Source organism: Myotis davidii, unplaced genomic scaffold (genome assembly GCF_000327345.1).
Source record: "Myotis davidii unplaced genomic scaffold, ASM32734v1 scaffold356, whole genome shotgun sequence".
In the NCBI taxonomy this organism is placed as follows: domain Eukaryota; kingdom Metazoa; phylum Chordata; class Mammalia; order Chiroptera; family Vespertilionidae; genus Myotis; species Myotis davidii.
The window spans coordinates 1,061,876-1,068,758 of NW_006288188.1; the positions used below are offsets into that span (position 1 = coordinate 1,061,876).

General features: G+C 36.1%; 1 protein-coding gene across 1 annotated transcript in view; it reads left to right on the plus strand.

Moving 5' to 3' along the window:
- Positions 1-6,883, plus strand: part of KLHL8 (kelch like family member 8) — a 27,908-nt gene that overhangs the window by 1,074 nt on the left and 19,951 nt on the right. The window lies entirely within an intron of this gene.

Genomic DNA, 6,883 nt, shown 5'->3' on the forward strand with positions numbered 1-6,883 from the left:
CAGAGTTCAGAAATTCTAAAATAACAAATAGTTACTAGTAGTAAAATCAACTTGCTATTGACCAGATAAGTTTTTAATTTGTGAATTTAAGAAGTTAATGCATTCACTTACTCCTTTTGCTTTAGAAGTCAGGAATTCTTGGTTGTTTACTCAATTGCACTAGTGTTTTACTTATGTTTCTATCCTGGTAATTTAATCTCTACTTCAATACTATTTTTTGTTAAGTGAGATTGTTTATATACTAGATAGTGAAGTAGAGTCTATTTAGAGTTGGATGAAAAAGTCTTTAGTAAACTTTGTCTATCTTGTATAGAATCATATCAGTCTGCCTCAAAAGACAGTTTTAATAAAACTGGAAAAGTGATCAAGTAGTGTGGAAGACGCTGTGTTCTAATTGTTTTTCATTATTCACTTAAGGTACTTTCCTATTCTTATCTCTCAGTGTGGCGCTAAACTTTTTTTAGTGATTCATATCATTAAATGCATCCATACAGCATTTTCCACATAAGATTTGCCACTTTGGGATCTCTTAGATTTTGCTTTCTGTTCCTGATCAGACAGATTCTTTGAGCTTATAGTTGTGGGGTTGAGGGCATACTTGGAAAATCAGATTGGGGACACTTAGCAAAAGTCTATAACTGAAAGCATAAACTTTGAGTTTCAGGCTCTGAATGTCCAGGATTATAGTGTTACACTGTGTATACATGTTCTATATTTGCTTTACTTAAATTTTTAGCGTCCTTACATATTTCTTGGTTCTAAGGATTTGAGAAGAAAATCGTTATGTAATTCCACTGCTCTGTGAAATCTAACAATGCGTATATTTTAATGAAGGAACATTTTGTTCTATATGGTATATTATGCTTTAATTTCACATGATCTAATTTTCAACCTTAGAATGATATTCAGTGACCTACACTGGCTTTGGTAAAAATAAAAAGTGTAAAATAGATTATTTAAATTTAATGAATTACCAATTCAGCATATTAATGTATGCATGGGAAATAAATAGAATATAATGATTTATTAAAATTTTTAATTACTTTTTATTTTATTTTTTTACTGTGTAGCCATTTATATTTTTTTAATTTTTAAATTAAATTTATTGGGATGACATTGGTTGATAGGATTATATAGGCTTCAAGTGTGTATCTCTGTGATATATGATCTATCTATACATTGCATCATGGGCCCACCACCCAAAGTTAAATCCTTCTTGACCTTGGAAATAAAACACTTTCTTGGCTACTCAAACTCATTAAAATTGGCGAATTATTGAAAAGAGTAGCTATTTGAGTGAAAAGGTTTTATGAAATTACAAAGGATTAAACTGAAAAATTATCCTATATAATAAAAGGGTAATATGCAAATTGACTGAACAGCAGAACAACCGGTTGCTATAATGCACACTGAGCCGGCAGGCAGACGAGTGGTTAAGCGCGATCAGGCAGGCAGGCAGAGAGGTTAGGGGTGATCAGGCAGGCAGACAGAGCTGTTAGGGGTGATTAGGTAGACAGAGTGACTAAGAGCGATCAGGCAGGCAGGCAGAGCGGCTAGGCGTGATCAGGCAGGGTTATAGAGTGGTTAGGGGTGATCAGGCAGGCAGAGCGGTTAGGGGTGATCAGGCAGGCAGGCAGGCAAGTGGTTAGGAGCCAGCGGTCCCAGATTGCAAGAGGGATTGGGCCTAAACTGGCAGTTGGACATACCCCAAGGGGTCCTGGATTGTGAGAGTGTGCAGGCTGGGCTGAGGGACCCTCCGCAGCCCCCACACAAATTTCATGCACCGGACCTCTAGTAGTTTATAAACACATATGAAAGGAATCTTTGTTATATAGGTGTTTTTTTTCCCCCTCCAGTCTTTGTTTCTTTCTGTTCCACTGTGTGTCTTCTGCACTTTTATTTCAGTCTAGTTCTCAAACATTTACTGTTTAAGAGGCATAATTATAAACATTTCAACCTAATATGCTTTAGGATTTTTTTAATGATTTAAAAATTTTTGAGGTGTTTGTAAAAGATTTTTAATAATCTGTGTTAATGGAATTATATAATTAAAACTTAGAAATGAAGTGAACCTATGTAAAACAACAACAACAAAAGAATAGTTCACAGGCTAGCCAATTTTTTAATAAGCATTAAACATAGCTAAAATCAATTATCAACATATTGAATATTTAAAAAATTTATTGCTTTTTAAATTTTTATGAAGCGGGTATTTTCAAGCACTGCTGTTGGATAAGTAAATTGGCTCATTGTTTTTTGTGGACATTTTGACAGTCTGTATCAAGAGCTTTGAAAAGCTCACAGTTTTTGATTCATTCTGCTTTTCAGATTTTATCTCAAAGAAGTATTCTAAAATGCTGCACATCTAAATGGCTGATATCAGAGTGGTTAAATAAACTGTGTTGCATCCACTGTTTAACAGGGGCGGGGAACATCGGCTCGTGGGGCCATAAGGCCCACAAAATCATTTGGTCTGGCCCTGCCAAGGCATTAGGGTTGAGATAATTAAATGTTTGACCAAATATAACAGGCTAATTTTTAAGTTGATAATTTTGTATGGCCTGAGAAGGATGTTATAAATATCTAAATGGCCCTTGGCAAAAAAAAAGATTCTCCCCAACCGTGGTTTAAAATAGTGTATAGCCAATGAGAATGAAGCTTACAAAAGTTTTCAGAAATTTAGGAAACAAAATTCATGACAACTGAGTTATGTTTCAAAATGCACAGAAAAAAAGTTGTAAGGAAAAATATACCAGAAGATTAACAGTATTTGTTGACTTTCGAGTAAATTATATTGTACTAGAGGCCTGGTGCATGAAATTCATGCACAGGTAGGGTCCCCAGGCCTGGCTGGCGATCAGGGCCGATCTGCAGGGCCACCTGTGGGGCGATCGGGGGCCCCCACTCACACCCACCTTGGCTGGCCTGGCGCCACCTGCTCGCCCCCTGCCACCACTACTGGTCAGGGCCTGCAGGCTGGGAGCAGCTCCTGCATTGAGCTTATGCCCCCTGGTGGTCAGTGCACATCATAGCAACTGGTCATTCCACCGTTTGGTTGATTTGCATTAGGGTTTTATATCGATAGACTAGAGGCCCAGTGAACAAAATTTGTGTACTGGTAGGGTCCCTAGGGGCTGCCAACTGCCAGCCAGTGCCTCCCTCCCTTCCCTTGGTCGCCTGCTGCCACTGCCAGCTGGTGCTGCCCTCCCTTCCCCCACCCAGCCCTGCCCCCTGGTCGAACTCCCAGACAAACTCTCAGTCGAGGGGACAATTTGCATGCTGCGCTTTTATTATATGGAATGGGGGAGGAGAGAGAAAAAACTAAAAAGTCATTGACTTCCTTATGTAAAATAGGTTCATTTTAAAAGTCAGATTTGATAGTACTGGAATTTTTGATGTTCTTTGTTAATGTTGTTTTTATATCATTTTTTGTTGATTTTACCTCATAATTCAGCAAAAGATCATTTATGTTTTCAGAGTTCTACTTAGTTTTTCTGGTTGGACTTCCATCTTGAATCTGTAATTAAAATTAAGAATGCTTGACTCCCCCTGTTTTTCCCTGTGTTGTAAGTGAAGTGCTTGCCCAGCTGGTGTGCCTCAGTGGTTGAGCATTGACCCATGAACCGAGAGGTCACAGGTTTGATTCCCAGTCAGGGCATATGTCTAGTTTGCAGGCTCGTTTCCCAGTGGGGGGTGTGCAGGAGGCAGCTGATTGATGTTTCTCTCTATCCCTCTCCCTTCTTCTCTAAAAAAACCAATAAAAAACATTTTAAAAAAAGTGAAGTGCTTTATCAATCTAAAAGCCTTTTTTTCATTGTTTTCTTATCCCTATTGGCTAATCTATGGAAAATTACTTGGTTTTGATTTTTTTAAATAAGGGAACATTTTATTTTATTATTTTTTCCCAACAATTTCCTTTGTGAAATAGTTGCTGACCCCTAACTCTGCTTACTTTTTTTTTTATTTTTAATCCTCACACGATTTTTTTTCCTATTGATTTTCAGACAGAGTAGAAGGGAGGGAGGAAGCCTCCCACACGCCCTTGACTGGGGCTGGGATACAACCCACAACCAAGGAATGTGCCCTTGACTGGTAATTGAACTCTCCACCCTTTGGTGTGAGGGCCAACGCTCTAACCACTGAGCGAGCAACCAGCCAGTGCAGGGAACATTTTTTTAATGTTGATATTTTACGTATTTCACTAAACTATAAGCTTGGCATGTTTTTTCCCCTGAGCATCTTGAATTATTTATATGTTCACTGATCTAATAAAAACAAATATAAATTAGAAATTTCACTAGTATCAAAGACACATAATGTAGTATTTACTTGTATAATTTAAAATTGTATAGTAATGTCTATATTTTTAGATTACGTATTTTTCTCCTATACACTACTTTAAATATGTAGTGGATAGGCTTTGATTTCTTTTAATTCTAAATTTGTGATTAAATGTTTTTTTATGTACCAGAGAAGAAAAATATAGAAATAAACTTTCAAGAATATAATGAAAGTATATAGTATCAAAGGAGAATCCTATATAATAAAAGGGTAATATGCAAATTGACCCTAACAGCAGAACAACTGGGAATGACTGGTCACTATGACACACACTGACCACCAGGAGGCAGATCCTCAATGCATGAGCTGCCCCCTGATGGTCAGTACGCTCCCACAGGGGGAGCTCTGCTCAGCCACAAGCCAGGCTGATGGCTGCCAGCACAGCGGTGGTGGCGGGAGCCTCTCCTGCCTCCTCAGCAGTGCTAAGGATGTCCGACTGCAGCTTAGGCCTGCTCCCTCCTGGCAAGTGGACATCCCCCGAAGGCTCCTGGGGTGCCAGAGGGATGTCTGACTGCCAGCTTAGGCCCAATCCCCCGGGCAGCGGGCCTAAGCCAGAAGATGGACATCCCCCGAGGGGTCCCAGACTGCAAGAGAGCACAGGCTGGGCTGAGGGGACCCTCCCCTCTGAGTGCACAATATTTTGGGCACTGGGCCTCTAGTTAATGAATAAAAAGATAAAATTTTTTATGTTCCTATTTCATACATATTACTCAAAGTTCTTTTTAAAGATAAGATGGGTATTTGTTCTAAGGGGTACATAGGGGAGTGATTTGTATGCGTGTGCATTAAACATCCATGTTTTTGTTTATTTGAATCAAGAAGTTAAAATTAAAACAGAGAGACAGTACCTTATTATAAAAACATGAAAATAACTTATGGGCCATTGATTTGTACAGCTTGGGTGAGAAAGCAGTGTTAAAACACTTTACCTGGAAATCACAGAACTCTATTTTATAGTGTAGTACTGTTATGTAAGAGAATGTTGGCAGGTTAATTGAGCAGAGATCATGTGAGATTTACAGATATTTGCCTAAAAACCAAATATCAGTGGTGACATGTACAGATAATTTTTAAAAAGGGGATATTTTAAGGCTATTCTGAAAATGTTTGACATCAAATTTTAGATCTCATTTTAGGGTTGAAGTGAATTTGAAAACATGCCAAGCTTTCTGCTTTAGTGTAGGATTCAACTTGAGTTTCAATAGAATCTAAATCCTACTTTAATGAATTCTTTTAAAAAATTAAATATAGCATGTGTGCCAGAAATGATCATCTGTTCGTTGAAATATGTGTTATTCATTTTTCCTCTAAATCAGTGAAAAAAGTTGGGTGAGGAGCATTTATAAGCAGAACTCCTCAGACCTTTTTCTTTAGAATATCTTACTTAAAAATTAGTTCCCAAATAGTGAGACACAACTATAAGTATATTATATAATTAGCTGCTACATGAAAATGGAAAAATTGCTTAAACACTACTATTCTATTACTTGTACTCATTGATTATTCAATATAAAGTGGTGGGAAATTTGGATAACTACTAGGTTAAAAAGATATCTTCTGTCTACTCAGTACCCAAAATTTCCAAATGGAAATAAAAGTTGTAGTGTAAAACAAAAAAAGTACTAGAAAAAAATGACTTGAAGTAAATGTTCATGGACTATTAGAATGATTCCCATTTCAAGCATAGTACCAAAGGCAGAAATCATAAAGAAAAGATTGATTTAATTATATAAAAAATATATGGGGGGAAAAATTTATAAGCACACTGTAAAAGATGAAAGTTTAATTTTATATAAAACAAATGACTAATCCTCTAAATGTATGAGTTCTCACAAACGAATAAGAAAAAAATCGAAAAAAGTTTGTAGAAGAAATATAATTATCGTAGGTAGATAAAAAAATGGACAATTTAGCAAAATTTATCCAAATTTTGTACCTATTCTTTGAAGCAGCATTTCTAGAATTTATCTGTAGGAAATAATAGGGACGATGGACAAAGATTCAATTACAACAAAGTTCATTGCTATGTCATTTGTAATAGCAAACTATTGCAAGCAATCTAATCTTTAAATAATTAACGTGGTGAGATTTCAGTTTTTATTACTTTTATATAAAATTAATTATTACATTTTTTCATTATTTCAAAATAATTTAAGCAGGAAGTAAAAAAACCTCACTTAAGTCATAGTAAATACTACTAAATATTTACTCTGTGCTTCAATTTCTCACTGATAAATCATGGGTAATAATCATGGGTAATAATAGTATATAATCATAGGGCATTGGGACAACTAAGTGAGTTAATATATGAAAAGTACTTAAAATAGTGCCTGGCTTGATGACTATAGTTAATAATATTAGATATATGTATTTGAAAGTTGCTAAGGTCTTCAAACTTCTCATCATAAGGGAAGAAAGAATGTAATTATGTGACAATCATTTCATAATACATATATCAAATCATTATATTGTATATGTTAAACTTATGCAGTGTTATATAGCATTGCTTACTCTATATGCATTATATATCCATAGACACACG